The sequence below is a fragment of the Tenrec ecaudatus genome, chromosome 2, assembly GCF_050624435.1.
Source record: "Tenrec ecaudatus isolate mTenEca1 chromosome 2, mTenEca1.hap1, whole genome shotgun sequence".
NCBI classification, from domain to species: domain Eukaryota; kingdom Metazoa; phylum Chordata; class Mammalia; order Afrosoricida; family Tenrecidae; genus Tenrec; species Tenrec ecaudatus.
In genome coordinates, this window is record NC_134531.1 from 218,015,200 (window position 1) to 218,031,023 (window position 15,824).

The following is a 15,824-nucleotide window of genomic DNA, read 5'->3' on the forward strand; positions in this document are numbered from 1 at the left end:
TTGGTATATGCCATATATGCTGTGTTTTAAAAACTAGGGTTGATAGAGGAAAACTGGTGTCATTTTCAGACCCAGTAGGTCAAACACCCAGAAACAACCTACCATCAGGTCTGTGGTTTATTTTATAGACAGTTTGGCTGAAAGGGAACCCCTGGCAGTGGCTAGTTTGCATTATTTTTTAAAGTATTCATCTTCCCATGCAGATAAGAACTGTATTGTTCAGTTATATTCCCAGCACCTAGAACAAGCTTTGTGTATTAGTGGTAATGTGAGTTTGGCTGCATTTAAGAGACTCTAAATGACGCTGCCACCACCTGTCTGTCAGTTGGCCCCACTATGGTGGCTTGTGGGGAGCTGTGATGCCGGAAGCTGTGTCACTGGTGTTCACATACCAGCACAGCGACTTGCTGCACAGGTTTCAGCAGAGCTTCCAGACTAAGAACAGACATCCAAGAAGGACTCAGTTTCCCACCTCGAAGGAAGAGCCCATTAAAACCTTATGCATAGCTTCAAAATATTGTCAGATGCGGAAGCCTTCCTGCATGGAAGCAGAGCGCTCTCAGAGATCCTGCCAGAGGACGGGCCTCTTGGGTCAGAGGGCACTTGAAATGTGATGAAGGAGGAGCTGGTTTCTCACAGTGGGGTTGGCCATAGTGATGTGAATGGGGTAAAACCTGTGGGAGCAGAGTCTTTGGGATCTTCCTTTGCTGATGACGCACGACTCAACGTAAAGAAGAAACAGCTACAGAAACTGCTAATGATCAGAACTTGGAATGTGCTAAGTCTGGATCTAGGAAACATGTGAAGTAAAAAATGAAATGTACCACATAAAGATCATTATCGTAGGCATTAGTGAGCTGAAAGGGAGTGGTACTGGTCATGTTGACTCAGATAGTAGTATGATTTACTATGCTGGGAATGACATCATCAAGAGGAATAATGTTGCGTTCATTGTCCAAAAGGACATTGCAAATCAATCTTGAAGGACAATGGTGTGTGTGATAGGATTGTATCTGTCTGCCTTCGAGGAAATCCAATCAATACAACAATTATTCAGATTTATGCAACAACCACAAAAGCTAGTGATGAAATTGAAGAATTCTACCAATGATTCCAATGTTAAATCGATCAAATATGCAATCAAGATACATTGGTAATTATTGGCTATTGGAATAGGAAAGTTGAAATGCAAAAGAAGAGGAACCGTAGTTGGAAATATGGACTTGGTGATGGAAATGAAGCTGGAGATCACATGGTAGATTTTTCCAAGACCAACATCTTGTTCATATCAAATACCTTTGGTTCACACCACAAAAGGTGACTTTTCCACACACGGACTTCTCCACATGGGATATAGAGCAATCAGACGGACTCCATCTGTGGGAAGAGAAGATGGAGACCCTCGATATCAGCAGCTAAAATCAGGCCAGGGCCTGGCTGTGGAACAGGCCATAATGGCTCATATGCAAGTTCAGGTTAAAGCTGAAGAAGACTGAAACAAGTTTACAAGAGTCAAAATGGGATTTTGAGTCGGTCCCACTTGAATTTTAAGAATGTTTGGGTCAGGTCCAAACTAGGCAGCCCCATGTGGACTAAGCTGAAGCGGGTCCAGGCCCCGACGGGCTTCCCTGCACATCCCCAAGGTCAGCAGCAGCCGGCGCCAGAGAAGATACCCAGTGAAACCAGATGTTCCAGGTTTGAAGAAAGCAGCAAGGAGTCCACCAGCAATTCTCCTGGTTTCCACGCCCCATATGCTAATTGCCCTACATTCCTCACCACCCCTTTAAAAAGCCTCGCCCCCAGCTGCTGAGCACGACTTCCCTGACCTGTTGGCCTAGGTCACAGAACCTCCTCAGGGAGCTCCCCCCACCGAATCAAGCTACTTCTGTTTCTGCTCTCCCTTGTCCTGTCATGTCCGTCTTCCTCCCTGTTCCTCAGTTTCGCCTTTACAAAGAACATCTCAAGAACAGATTTAATGTCCTGAATGCTAATGACAGAAGATCTGATGAGCTGTGGGAGACCATCAAAAACAACATCCATAAAGAAAGCAAAAGGTCCTTAAAAAGATAGGAAAGAAAGAAGATCAAAGTGGATATCAGAAGACTCTGAAACTGTTCATTGTAAAGCAGCAAAACAAATGGAAGACATGATGAAGAGAATTGAAAAAACGAAATCAAATATTATCGTGACGTGTGCAGAGACCCAGAGTTAGAACACCAAAAAGAAGGAACATCTCAGAATATCTGAAACTGAAAAAGCTAAAGAAAACATTTTTAAAAAAATTCAAGCCTTGAGTTGAAATATTGATTCTATGAGCAACATATTGAATGATGCAGGAAGCATGGAAAGAATATATAGAGTCGCCATACCAAAAAGCAGTCCCATCCCACCATTTCAAGAGGCAGCATATGAGTAAGAAGAATGTGCTGAAGGAAGAAGTCCAAGCTGTACTGAAAGCATTGGCCAAACACAAGGTTCTAGGAGTTGATGGACTACCAACTGGAATGTTTCCACAAGCTGATGACGCAATGGAAGCACTCACTCGTCTAGGCCAGGACATTTTGAACACAGCTCCTTAGCCGACAGGAAGAAATCCATATTTGTATCCATGCCAAAGAACATGACCCAACAGAATGATCAGATTATAGAACAATATAATTGATATGAATGTAAATAAAAGTTTGCTGAAGTTCATTCAATAACAGTTGTAGCAGTACATTGACAGGGAGCTGCCAGAGGTTCAGGCCAGATTCAGAAGAGGATGTGGGGCAAGGGATATCATTGCTGACGTCAGATGGATCTTGGCGCACAGCAAAGAATATCAGAAAGATGTTGACTTGCGTTTTATTCACTACGCTAAGCCATTTGATTCTGTCAACCACAACAAACTGTGGATACCTTTGGGAAGAAAGGGAATTCCAGAACACTTCACTGTGTTCATGCGGTACTTATACATGGATCAAGAGGCAGCTGTGAGAACAGAACAAAGGAATACCGAATGGTTTAAAAGCAGGAAACGTGTGCATCAGGGTTGTATTCTCGTGCCTTATTCATTCAATCTGAATGCTGAGAAAATCATCAGAGAAGCTGGGTTATATGAAGAAGCGTGTGGCAACAATATTGGGAGAAGGTTTATTAACAACCTGTGATATGTAGATGACACAGTCTTGCTTGTTGATAGTGAGGAGGACTTGAAGCACTTACCGAGGAAGGTCAAGGATCGTAGCCTTCTGTATAAATTACAACACACTATAAAGAAGACCGAAGTCTCTACAACTGGACCCAAAGGCAACATCATGATAAACAGAGAAAATGTTGAAGTTGTTAAGGATTTTGTCTTGTTTGGATCCACAATCAATTTTGTCTTGTTTGGAAACAGCAGTAAAGAGATCAAAAGACAAGTTGCATTAGGTACATCTGGTACACAAGACATCTTTAGAGTATTGAGAAGCAAGGATGTTACTTTGAGGACTAAGGTGCGCCTGACCCAAGCCATGGTATTTTTCCACTGCCCCATCTGCATGTGAAAGTTGGATATTGAATAAAGAAGAGTGAAGAAGAATCGATGCATTTGAGTTGTGATGGTGGAGAATATTGAGTATCCTGGACTGCTAAAAGGACAAAGCAGTCTGTCTAGGAAGAAGGATGGCCAAGAATGGCAAGACTTAGTTTTACATATTTTGGACATGTTTTCAGAGAGACCAGTCTCTGGAGAAGGACATCATGCTTCATAAAGTGGAGGAGCAGTGACAGAGAGGAAGGCCCTCCGTGGGATGGACTGACCCCGTGGCTGCATCAGTGGGCTCAAGCACAGAACAATGGTGACCGTGGAGCAGGACCAGGCAGGGTTTTGTACTCTAGAGCATAGGGTCACTGTGGGTCAGAGCTCCCTCGCCGGCACATAACAACAACAGCAACAACAAATCACAGTGATTTATACCAATGGAAGTGTATTGATCACACAACATTCTGGAGAGAGAAGCGGTCAGAAGCTGGTAGAGTGATTGTGTCGGGTCCAGCCTCCCCCGATCTTCTCTTAGTACCCTCATCCTCATGACCCAAGGTGGCTTATCACCATGTTCATGTTCTAAGTAGCAGGATGGCAAGAGGGAGAAGGGCATTATCTATCCCGGTAAGTAAGGATAAGACACAAATGTGACCATGTTGCTTTTCCCCACATCCGATGTGAACTTGGTCAAATGTCACACACTGCAAGGAACGCTGGGAAGTAGGGTTGTTATTCTAGACTTCTGCAAACCCCGCTGAACATTGTGTTACGGAGGAAGAGAATCGGGTGATACCAAGTCTCATGTGGATGCTCAATAAATATATGCTGAGTTAGTAAGCTATTATTAATAAAGCTATATGGATTTAAGCTATATGGATTTAGTGGTTCAAGGACAATGATCATATTGAATTATACCTGAAATTGGCCAGATGCTATTGATATAAAGTGATAGTCTTACTATACAGAGAATCCAGAATTTTCACATGATAGTTGGGAAAAAGATTATTATATTTTGTGACCTTGGGGGGAAAACAACTCTAAAAAGGGGCACCTAAACATAGTGAAGGAGAAACACAAAGCTTTCTACTTCCATAAAGAGTTACAGTTTCATAAACCCACAGGGCAGTTCTATGCTGTCCTAAAGGGCCGTTATGAATAGGAATCAATGTGACAGGAGTGAGTTTGCTTTTGGAAACAGGAAAGTAGATGGAAAATCAAGCCAACTAGCATATTTGGGGGAAGCAAACATAAATATTATGGCACTAATGTAAATTTCAAATCCAGATCACAATGCAGGCCTGAAATACAAGCAGCTACCAGCAATATGAGACTTGGTGATGCAGTGAGTTAAGCATTGGTTTGCTAACCACAAGTTCAGTGGTTCAAACCCACCAGCTGCCTACCCCCAGGGGAGAAAGATGAGGCTATCTGCTACTATAAATTTTTTTTTTTTTACAGTTTCGGAAATCCTAAAGAGCGGTTCTACGCTGTCCTCTTCCTATGTATAGGAATCAACTCAACAACAGTGAGTTTATCAGCAATCTTTTTATATACTGAAAATAATTATATAATCTTTTTATGTACTGAAAATAATTATACCAGTTGGTTTATCAGCACTCTTTTTATGTACTGAAAATAATTACAGTAAACATATTCAATCATCTCCTCTAAGACCATGACCCACCTACCTATTACTGATATATAAATGCAATTGGCCCTCTGTCTCTAGCCCCTCTGACATATACTTTCACAGCTCTGCTCCTTTGGGTCTCTCCTAGACTCTGCCTTGAGAAGAGCTTTCTTGATATCAGAACTGGGTTCAAAATGCAAGACAATTCCCTAATCCCTTAGTTTAGTGTTCTAGAATTTCTAAAGCTAGTTGCCTAGGATACCACTGGTTTTTTTTCCTCCCCCTCTCCCCCCCCCCCCCCGTTTTCTCCCCTCTCCTCCCAGTTCCAGGAAGAGGTGCACACAGCAAAGTGCTTTCATGTTCAGCAGTATACAAATGCAGAGAGGCAGCCGCATTCTTCCCACTGCACATTGACCATCCACCGAGCAACAAGGGCTTGTTCACAAACACCCTCCCTCTGACTTCAAAAGAAAATGGGTCCTGAAAATTGGAGGGCCTCTCTCTCTCTCTTTTTGTTGTTGTTAGATGTACAGAAAAATTACAAAGATAGATAGAGCATTCTCATAGCTCGGTACCCTGTTTCCTCTGCTGTTAATTATCATAGGCATGGAATATTTAGTACCTTTAAGATGCGGCTTGCCTGGCCCACACCCAGATTGGCAGACTGGCATAAGGGGTGTGGTGGGAGGGTCACTGCATTAGGTGACAAATGCCTTGGTGGTCCCTCCTGCTGGGCACAAACCTGCCTGCTGCTATTCCCACAGACCCTCTGGTCACTGGTTCACCCCCTGGGACAAGGTCAGGGGCCTCAGTCTGCCCCTCCCTTCCCTCCTGGTGGCTCCATTGGCTGCTGCCAAGGAGTCCAGTCGGACTCATGCAAACCCGGGCGAGTGCAGTTCCACTGGGAAGCTGGTCACTTGGTGGCAATGGCTTTAATAGGGAGTTTCTGAGGGACACAAATGTGAAGCACTCAGCTACGAACTCAGTGGTCCTCCACCTTCCTCAGGCCGCGACCCTTTCATACAGTTCCTCATGTGGTGGTGACCCCCAACCATAACATTATATTTTAAACGTTTTATTAGGGGCTCATACAACTCATCACAATCCATGCATACACCAATTGTGTAAAGCACCCTTGTACATTCATTGCCCTCATCATTTTCATTTTTTTTCAATCATTTTACTGGGGGCTTGTACAACTCTTATCACAATCCATCCATCCATCCATCCATTGTGTCAAGCACATTTGTACATTTGTTGCCATCATCATTCTCAAAACATTTGCTCTCTACTTGACCCTTGGTGCCCTCATCATTTTCAAAGTATTTGCTCTCCACTCAAACCCTTGGCATCAGGTCCTCTTTTTTCCCCCCTTCCTCCCCGCTCTCCCATGAGCCCTTGATAATTTATAAATTATTGTTTTGTCACATCCTGCCCTGTCCGACGTCTCCCTTCACCCACTTTTCTGTTGTCCATCCCCCAGGGAGGAGGTCACATGCAGATCCCTGTTATCAGTTCCCTCCATAAAATTATTTTTGTTGCTACTTCATTACTGTAATTTTGCTGTTATGAATCATCATGTAAATATCTGATAGCAGGATGTATTTTCATTGTTACAAATTGAACATAATGAAAGCATAGTGATCAATCACAAAACAATATGTAATTATATATTGTGAAATATTTATTTCTAATCACATATAAATGAAATTTTGTCTTGAAGCATGCTTCACTGTGGGTACTGGTGTGGGCGTATCTGCATGTGGGTGGACCCATCTGGAGAAGGATAGAGGAGTGAGGTGGTGTCTCAGTTCCTAAGACATCAGAAATATGTGTTTTCCGATGATCTTAGGCGACCCCTGGAAAAGGGCTGTTTGACCCCCAAAGGGGTTGCGACCCTCAGGTTGAGAACCACTGTACTAACTGAAATTTTAGTGGTTAAGCCCACCCTGAGGCAATTCAGAAGGCAGATCTGAGAATCTGCTTCAGAAAGATCATGGAATGGTCTAGTCTGGGTTGACTAGAGAAACAAATACAGAGACACTCATACGTATAGGAAAGAATTTTATATCAAAGAGTAATGTATATTAAGGAAACATTCCAGCCAAGTCCAGAAGTCCTATATTAACCCATGTCTGATACTAGTCTATAAACTCCTTTTCCGACCCACACAGCCATGCAATAATGCTAACTGAAGGAAGATCACAGGCCAGTGGGTGGAAAGTCTTGTAGAACCAGTGGCAGTGGAAGCATCTCAGCGCTGGTGTGAGTCTCCATGTGGCTCCTCCAACCCCACGTCTCTGGCTCCATCAGTGTAGCTCCATGTGGCTTGTCAACAGGAATGTCAAGCAGAGTCTGTCTGTATCTGGCCTCATGTGAGCCATTTACTTCCGTAGTGCCTCCAAACGAGGTCATCAAGCTATGACCTGATTGGCAGGCTAGATTCTACCCCTTCCTCAAGTTGACAGTAGATTATGTAACAACCACAGTCACAGTTCTATTTTGTAACCCTTAAGTTTGCTCTGGTGGCTAGTGGATTATGCATTGGGTTACAAACCACAAGGTGAGCAGTTCAAACCTACCAGTTTCTCCTCAGGAGAAATAAATATGTCTTTCTACTCACCCAACTAGTTACAGTCTCCGACACCTACAGGGGCAGTTCGATTCTGTCCTACAGGGGCACTGCGAGTTGAACTCAGCTGGACGGCTTCAGAAGGTTGCCCATCAGAGTCAGAATGCATTTGATGACAACTGTTTTTTAATATCCAAATTTTGATCTAAAGACCACATTTTAATTAAAGTTCACACCTCATGTCATTTTCATTAGTTGTTTATTAATGTCCTTTATCTGTTTAAGAATCCCGTTCACGACACTTTACATCTCATCCTCGTGTCTCCCCTAACTTAGGAAGAAATCCTGACCACCTATTCCTGGAAAAGGAGCCAAGGAAGACGCTGCAAATACAAGGGGCAGGTGCTGTTGCGCTTGGAGTTGTCATGCACTGGGGACAAATGGACGGCAGCTGGCAATGATGACAATAGTTCCGTAGGCTCTTCTTGGCTGTGACAGTTTCTCAGACTTTACTTGAGTTTAATGATCTGGATAGTTCTGAGTACCTGTCAAGTATGGTGTGGAATGTCCTATTGGGGTTGTGGGTGTGGGAAGGCCTGGGAGCACAGTGGCTAAGCCCTCAGCTGCTAACTGAAAGACGAAGTTTGAACTCACTAGCTGCTCTGAGGGAGAAAGGTGTGGCTCTAAAGCCCACAGCCTTAGAAACGCTAAGGGACGGTTCTCTCTATATAGTCACTACAAGTCGGAATTCACGCAAAGGACACGACTATGGCATGGACTGAGAGGAGGAAGACCACAGAAGTGGTGGCAATATCCGGTGACACTGTCAGAAAGGATGACACCAAAATTAGTGTCTATACCGTTTTTGTGCAATGCTTCAGTAGAAATGTACTTATGTATTTTAAATAAAAGGATCCTTATAATTACAAAGCAAACATTCTTCTTGTTGTTGTACACCAGCTTACTTGTAGTGGTATACGAGGGAGCCTCACAAAGTTTGTGGAAAAACGGAACTAAAGGATAATGGAATTTTCCCATGAACTTTTGAAGCCCTCTCCAGTCTACAAGGTTAAAGCTCCACGCTCCTTTACCTTTGACCCTCTAATTGGCTCAGCTCTGAGCAGTCGTTATTGCTCAATTAGAATGTGCTTCAGTAGTTTTGTCGGCTTGCAGCAAGAGCACACTGTTGCTTTCATTGCCACTGGCGCTTTCATAGTCACTGAGCTGATTACGTGTTCGAGTGTTTGGTTTTGGCGTCCAGGTGGCATCCATGGAGAATCACCTGCCCTGTGCTCCATTGTTAGACCAGAAAATTAAGAGGCATGGGAAGCAAGCACGGAGGAGAAAGCAACAGGATTGGGGCCAACAGTTATGGAGGAACATGTGGGGAGGACAAGGCATGTGAAGGGAGTGGTGAGTAAACAACATCACAGGGAGGGGAACAACTAGGGAATTAAAACAACAATCAGGAGATCCTGGGGGAGTTGGAGCAGCAGCAGTCCAGCTGAGAGGAATTATTAAGAGGCAGAAGTAGGGCGAGCCTGATGGTGGAACAAGAGGAAGGTTAAAGGAAACAAAGGAAAGATCTAGGAAGCAAACTATGGATAGAGGTATAAACATAGGTGTGTACATATGTAAATATATTAATTCACAAAATTCCTATGATTGACCTATCTACATATATTTATCTGAGAATACACTGAGGCAGTAGATGGACTTTGGGCCTCTGCTCAAGCCCTCCTTCAATGCAAGAACACTTTGTTCTAAGAACCTGGCAGGCATTGTGTGATGCTCACCCTCCCACCACGATGGCTGAAGACAAAATGGGTACATAGCAATTGTGGTGAAGAAAGTTGATGGTACCTGACTATCAAAAGATACAGTGTCTGGGATCTTAAAGTTAAAAGTGGCCATCTAGCAGAGAAGCAACAAGCCCACATGGAAGAAGCACACCAGCCTGTGTGATCATGAGTTGTTGATGGATTCCGGTAACAGGCATCAGAAGATGCAAAACAAACAAACAAACAAACAAAACCATATTGTTGAGAATGAGGGGGGACGGAGCAGAGACCCCAACCCCATCTATAGACAATGGAACATCCCTTTGCAGAAGGGCCACAAGGAAAGGATGAATCAACTAGGGTGCAGTATAGCACCGATGAAACACAATATTCCTCTGATTCCTTGAGGCTTCTTCACGGTCCACTATCACGACTCCAGCCCTGCCTTTCACTTTGGGCTAGATCGGAGCATGCACAGAGGTACAGAAAAGTGCTCACATCACACAGAATGCAGATCAGATACAGTCCTCAGGTGTGGAAGCAGGAGTAGCAATATCAGGAGAGGAGGGGGAAGAGGGGAGTAAGGGGAAACCAGGAGCAGTGATTTACACATAATCAGGGGACATGATCCCCGGGGGATGAACAACAGAAATGTAGGGGAAGGGAGACAGTGGACGGTATAAGACATGAAAATAATAATTTATAATTTATCAAGGGGTCACGAGGGTGGGAGGGGCAGGAGGAGCTGATACCAAGGGCTTAAATAGAAAGTAAATGTTTAGAAAATGATGATGGCAACATATCTATGAATGTGCTTGATACAATTGCTCCATGGATTGTTATGAGAGCTGTAAGAGCCCCTAACAAAATGATCTTAAAATTTTTTTCCTAAAAAAAAAAATTTTTTTTCCCTAGTTGAACTATAATGTGTTTGAACTATAATGTGGTGAATAGTTTTGTGAACCCCTATCAGACCACTCGGTTACTTTTTTTGGTGGGGGGGATCAAGTAGTAATTAAAAGCAAAGGAGAAAAATCAAAATAATAATGTGGTAATTAATAATGTTGCAATTCAGTACAGATTTTATAAAATGATTTTATTAGTATTCATATAATCTAAGAACTAATGCATGAAAGGCAATTTACAATCATATTTACCATCTGTCGGTCTACGATTGAAATGGATAAGAGACAGTAATGAGAGAGCCACGGCTGCCACAGAGCAAGTGGGAAGCCCTTGCTTTTGCTGAGCGTTGTGAGATCAGGCGTAGGGGTAGAGAAACTGCAGGGAGCGCGGAGGAAATCCCGGAGCTAAAAACAGAAGGATCCATATGGTGAACATGCTGAAGAACTAACTACAATATTTAGCACCAACTAAACGCTTGTGGGAGAAAGATGAGCTTTTTATTCCCATCAAAGTTGGTCTTGGAACCCACGGGGGTGGGGGGGGCAGTTACCCTGTCCTGCAAGGTCTGAGTCCGAACGGAGGCCAGGGCGGCCTTTGGTTCTTTAAGCTCAAGCGTGGCGGTGTGAACCTATGCAGTGTCACCTTAGAGGGCAGGGGGCCGGGCGGTGCTTCTGAACGGGCCACTGCCACATTCGATGGGACTGCGAAGGAGTCGCCCGAGGCGGAATCAGATGACCGGCAACTACCGTGGCTTGGCGTCTCCAACAGAAATCGGACAGACAGAGGCACAAGCAAGGCCTCTGGCCGGACAGCAGTCTGTCGGGCAGTGTGAGCCAACCATTAGTGCAGTAGGTGGCCGGCCGGCCGCTCCTGCGCAGTATCCGCCCGCCCTGCCCGCCGGCCGCGCCGCGCTGCGCGGGGAGTCGGGGCTGCAGGCGGGCCGGGCGCGTGGCCCCGCGGCGAGGAGGCGCCGGGCCGCGGTCTCTTCCAAGTACGTGGGGCGCGGCGGGCTGGGGCGGCCGCCGGAGAGAGGGAGGAGGAAGGGAGGGAGGGCCACGGGGGCAGGCCGGGCAGGGGCGAGCTGGACGCCGTGCCCGTGACGGGTGCCTCGGGGCTGCGGCCCGAGACCGGGCCGGGAACTCGGGGCCTCGCGCCGGCGGCGGGCGGGCTGCACCCCGAACGCGGGGCGCCGGGGCCTGGGCGCCGCTGCGCAGCACGGCTCCCTCCGGCCCCTCCCGGCGGGAGCCCGCTGGCGGGTTCGCGCCCGTGCGCAGGCGCAAGCCGACGCCGGGGCCTCTGCACCCGAGCGCCCGCCCTTCCGCACCCCTGGTTTCTGAGCTGGGTTCAGGGTGAAAAACCCGGCCCACGTACCCGCTGCATTTCATTGAAGGGAAACCCTCCAGAACCGAGCCCCGTGCTCTCCAGTAGAGTCTGACCCAGCCTGGAAGCCGCCCCCCCTCTCCCCCACTTCCAGGGCATCTTCCAACCACTCACCTTTAGGTTACCAGCCTCCTGCTTACCCAGGGCGCCTCTTCAAAAACAAACAGCACCCTGACTCATTGCCCTCAAATTGATGCCAACTCATCGTGACCCTCTTGGGTTTCTGAGACTGACTCTTTACCGGGGGGGGGGGGGGGGGGGGGGGGGAGGGGGGGGAGGGAGTGGAAAGCCCGGTCTTTCTCCAGAGCCGCAGCTGGTGGTTTCAAACTGCTGGCCTTGCAGTTAGCAGCTCAAAGCTTAACCACTGTGTCAGCAGAGCTAGGGCCCCTCCTACTAGACCCTAGTAACTGGAGGGCAAAAAAGATGGAATTTTCTGTAACATGGGCTTCTCTACAGCAGATGCCAGGGGGAAAGGACTGGTCTACTTGACTCCATTGAAAAGCACAAACAACAAACAAAAACTTGCTGCATAGCAAAGAAAGAATCCCTCAACGTTCAGTGAAGAACAAATGGTATGTTAGGAGAAAATATTTTCAACATATACAATGCTTAAAAATTAAGGAAAACAATGACTACAAGTCTAAAAATAGGCAAAAGACATCGATTTCAGAGAAAAGAAAAAGGTGCACTCCTCAAAGGCCCCTTTTGTTCCAACAATAGAAATGCATATTATTCAGATTTCACCTCTAACCCCCAAATTAAAAGCAATAAATTGCACTAGCTGTTCAGAAACAGGTTTTTTCACACATTGCCGGCAGGAATATGAAAGGATACAACTCCTATGGCAGGGAATTTGGCAACATCTAACGAAGCCATATTTGTATTCACCCTTTGACCCAGCACGGCAGACCTAGGGATTTATTTGGAGCAAACACCTACAGCAGTACGGTGCTATCTTATGTACACAGTTATTCAGTACGGCATTGTGTAAGACAGTCTTAATGCCAATACAAGCAGCTGCTGGAATAAACTCTGGTACATCCATACCAGAGAGTGAAATGTAACTGTAAAAAAAACAAAAAAAGAAGACAGACCCCTGTAATCTGATTAATCTGTTTTCCTAGGAGATACTGTATATATATATATATATATATGAGATACTATATTTTTTATTAAAAATTATGAATTATAGAAACAAAAACAAACTTGCCATCAAGTCTGTTCAGGTTCATAGCGACTACACAACAGAGTATTACTGCCCCTTGGCTTCCCAGACTGTAAATCTTTATGAATCCTTTATGAATAGAGTGGAAAGCCTCATCTGTCCCCCATGCAGTGCTGCCGGTTTTGAACTGCTGACGGGGGAGCGGCCTAACGCATAACCCATGCTTCCCTTTGGGCTCTTGTGAATCAGGTGCGGGAACTTACATTTCAGACCATCAGCTCTTCATTCAACAGTTCAAACTACCCATTAACTCCCCTACCTATGGTTTCTATTTTTGTTGTTTATAAAAAGGGAGAGTAGCCAAATAGACAATAGCTGCTTATTTTAACAAAACACAAACTCAGGAAGATTAAGTTAGAAACTAGTAAGGTGGCCGTCGTGGGTGGGTGGGAAAGGGTGAAGGTATTAGAAGGAGGAAACCTCTCAAGCCTCACTGCCATCAAGTCCGTCCTCACTTAGCGATCCTTTGCTGTGGACTTCCGAGGCTGCCATTCTTTCTGGGGGTAGAAAGCCTCATCTTTCTCCCAAGGAACAGCTGGGGGCTTCAAACTGCTGACCCTGCAGTAGCAGCCCACCACATAACCACTAACATACCTTTTTATTGTGGGATTCTTTTTTAGGAATATGTGAACATTTTAAATATTTTTTAAAAGTGAAATCAACCAAGTGAGGAGGAATACATCTAAAATCGAATGGGAACAGAAGCAAGTGCATCCATGATCAAAACTAGTAACGTGACCACAGGAAAAACAAAGTAAATCCAAATAAATGTTGACCATAGTCCTTTGAAACAAGCAAACAAAACTACGAAGAAGAACTTTTGACCTTAGGTGGGAGTGCTTTCCTGTGGCAATTTCATGACTTTTCCCCCCTGTGTTGGAAGATTAAATAGACTAGTAAATATGTTGATATTGCTAGGAGTCAGAAATCGCACGGGAAGATGAGTGAGGAGGGGGGGACGGGCAGGGAGGGAGGGCTTCTGGAGTGAGAGAGGCGTGTTGGCCTTGATTTGTGAAAGACTTCCAGTGGCGAATTGAGCGAAAGTTTACAGAGCAGAGCGTCACTTTACGTCCAACAATTCCTGCAGGGTCTGTTTCATCACACTCCCTGCAATTTCAGTGTGGCATCGCTTCTGCAGCCTCCCTGTTTCCTGGCCCTTCTGAGTATAGTCTTTGAGTACATGCTTCCTTTTCCATCTCTGAGATGTGTGAAACACATCCGTGGGCACGTTCTCCTAGTAGACTTGCCTGTTGTTGTGCTGAAACCTGAGTCCTAGGGGCGAATTTAGTTTGAGACCTGAAGGGTGACCAAGCACCAAAGCCTCAGAAATTCCTCTATGATGTTGAATTTGTTCCACTTTTTCCTTTGGCTTTATGTAAGCCTCTGGGGTCCGGGGGCATGGGGGGGGGTCGCTACTAAGCACAATAGCAGACCCCGCTCCTGTTTACAAAGCTGAAGTCACCCATCTTCCCGCTGATTAAGTCAAGTCAGCCCTCAAGGCTGGCGCCCGCCCATTGAAGTGAGCAGTACCAACCAGAAAGATGCACGGATTCATCATGTGGACAAAAAATTTTAAAAAATCATTTTATTGGGGCTCATACAACTCTTATCACAATTCACACATATATCAATTGTGTAAAGCACACAGATGCCCCCCAAATAGAATACTCTGGAATTTCCTTTGTGCCCTCTCTTTTCACCCCTGCTCTCTACTTCGAAGGCCCGTTGCTCTCTAGGACTCTTTCCTGTTCGCTGCAGAAGTGGCGGCTGTGGTACCGGAGCCAGAGCAGTGGAACTCTTCTTCTCTAGACTCTTGTAGTTTGTTAGTGGGTCTGTATTAAACCCATCTTCTCTTTCTGTATGTAATAGCTGTTCTCATGATCTCTGTACCTTTTAGACTACCTGATTCTCTGGCTTTAGACAAAGGACCAGGACTAGCCTTTATCCTGCGATCGTAAACTCCTTTTACTTCATTTCCTGTGATTCGCAGGTGGTGGAGGTAGCTAGGCAGCATGGCGTTCTGATCTCCGGTTGTAGAATCTGATGCTTGTGTGGTCCATTCCTTTACTGGACTAATGGTTCCTATGTGTCTTTGATTTCCATTACACTTCCCGGTCTCTGGACAGGGGGAGACCTAGATGGCTTTTAGGATCCCAGTGCTTCCTCCCCAGAGGAGGATGTCGGCCATTATCTTCAAGGCAGTTGTTGGATGCCATCCTGTTGGTTCTTTTAGTGACCAGAACAAACAAACAAACAAAAGCACTGTCTGATTCGGAACCATCCATATAATTCTTGCTGGGTTATAGTCACAGTGTCAATCTATTTTGTGGAGAGTCTTCCTCTCTTTTTGTTGAAAAATGTTAAGCTACTTGTGACACGCGCGGTTAGAGCTTGGAGCTGTAAATAGCAGGAGATTCTAAAAGCAGCTGCTCAAACGATTGTGCAAAGGTTCTCTCAAGTTACTGGGGGAGCTCCCCAGGCCACACTGCCATCAGATTTGGTGGTAGGATCCCAGCCATTGCTCTGGGACTCAGGCCTAATCCAGGTCACCCATGACCCAAATGAAGGCACAGGATAATTAATGAGCTGTAGTTAGTTGGCTTCTGGCCTCCAGAGGCGTTTCTTGATTGAGAACCACAAAGTGAAGTATTGTGTTCCAGGCCCTCAAAATTCCCCAAGGCAGTGGTGGAGATCACTGTACATTTTGAAGCTAATAGAGAAAAGGTGTCCTACAAATGCTGAGTTGAGCATAAATAAAAACCACTGTTAACAGGGAGGCAATTGATAGAACTACTTTGGAAAACAGCTCGGTACTCTCTGGT

The 15,824-nt window shown here is 45.4% G+C and overlaps 1 protein-coding gene across 2 annotated transcripts in view; it reads left to right on the plus strand.

The window, feature by feature from the left end:
- The window catches only part of HLCS (holocarboxylase synthetase), a 319,509-nt gene that overhangs the window by 72,451 nt on the left and 231,234 nt on the right, over positions 1-15,824 (plus strand). The window contains exon 2 of one of the 2 annotated variants that reach the window (XM_075542309.1): positions 4,967-5,033. The gene's annotated coding sequence lies outside the window, so the exon portion shown is untranslated. Of the gene's footprint in view, positions 1-4,966; positions 5,034-11,028; positions 11,389-15,824 lie in introns of those variants that run through there. The other variant, XM_075542308.1, reaches the window with a different exon arrangement.